The sequence below is a fragment of the Pteropus alecto genome, unplaced genomic scaffold, assembly GCF_000325575.1.
Source record: "Pteropus alecto unplaced genomic scaffold, ASM32557v1 scaffold100, whole genome shotgun sequence".
Taxonomy (NCBI): domain Eukaryota; kingdom Metazoa; phylum Chordata; class Mammalia; order Chiroptera; family Pteropodidae; genus Pteropus; species Pteropus alecto.
In genome coordinates, this window is record NW_006430723.1 from 3,914,579 (window position 1) to 3,916,138 (window position 1,560).

General features: G+C 36.2%; 1 pseudogene; it reads right to left on the reverse strand.

Annotated features, from left to right (window-relative positions):
- Positions 1 to 219: 219 nt before the first annotated feature.
- LOC102898303 lies at positions 220 to 999 on the reverse strand (annotated as a pseudogene).
- Between the last annotated feature and the right edge of the window lie 561 nt (positions 1,000 to 1,560).

Here is a 1,560-nt window from a genome sequence, read left to right on the forward strand (position 1 = left end):
AGCAGTTGAAAATTGGTGATGTCGGAGTAACTGTTAAACAGATTGTGGAATAATGTTTTCATAGTTAGGAGACAACTTTTAAATGGAGCGTTGAAGTTCTGACATTGCACTTATATTTGCAAGTTGCTAGGTTACTACCAAAATGTACAAAGATTGAAATGAACATATTAAAAATTTATGTAGATAGGAGATTCATGTTTATTTCTCCCATGTCATATATTAAAGGTCTGCTTGCACACCAAAATCAGGTCCTTTAGTTGGTTCAGTCAAAGAGATAAGACCCCCAGCTGGCTCACAGGAGAAGTTTCCACTTCTTGGCCCAGGTTTTGGAATTTTGCCAGGCTTGAGCTCATCAATAATTTCTTCAATATCCTTAGGTGTCAGATCCTCATACTAGTTGTCACTTATTTGAACCATTGGTGCAAATAAATGAATCATTGTTTACACAGGCCCCTAAACATTCCACCTCTATAAGAATGAAAAGTTTGTCAGGTGTAGTGTCCTCAAACTTTATTGCAAGCTTTTTCTGAATGGCTTCCAGTATGCTGTCAGAGTTTCGAAGCATGCAAGGTGTAATAGTGCAGACCTGAATGGGATACTTTCCAACCTGTTTTGGATTATACATTGTATAAAAACTTGCTACTTCATATACTCTCATTGGAGGTAGTTGTAAAACTTCTGCAACCTTGTTCATAGCAGAAATGGGCAACCATCCATTCTGTCTTTGGACTAAATCCAGGACTGGAAGCATAGCTGCTGCTTTATGCCCTTCTGGATAGATTTTTTTTTTACAATTGCCTCTATCATCTTATAGTTTTCTGGTGTGAAATCAAATGGAGTATCTGAGTTATTCTCAGGAGTAACTCTGTGCACAAATAAAACTCCTCCAGCTCCATTTTGCACTGCTGTCTTATGCAAATTCCTTATATGTCTTCCCCACTGGGCGGTGAGGTCACTGCTGGGACGAGCACCACAGAGAAAGACAACCAGTATTCTCATTCAGCCAGGCAACTGAATATCTTCTAGCATTGTAGAGCTATAAATACTTATTAACTCATTCCATCCATTTGTGCTACTTTTTGGGGGGCTGGGTATTTTTTTCGATAATAAAAATAATGTAGAATAATATTTCACAGCACTGATTTATCGTTAACGAAGCGTGGATATTGGCAGTATATATGGCCAATTGATATGATATAAACATGTTATTTAATGTTTATTTTTTAAATTGTTTTATTTATCTTATTTGCAAAATGAAACTAATAATAAAAACATCAAAGGAATACTACAAGAAATGAGATAATCTCTTATGTAAGTTTGGTGCTAACATTATACTTAATGATAAGAAACTGAATATTTTTATCCCAAGACCAGGGACATGTCAAGAATGACCTTAGCAACATCATACAGGAAGTCCTAGCTGATGCAATAACACACACCCACACACAAACACACACACACACACACACACACACACACACACACGAAAAATATATAGTTCAAGAAGGAAGAAATAAACTGTCTTAAATCTCAAATGACAAGAATGTCTAGGTAAGAATA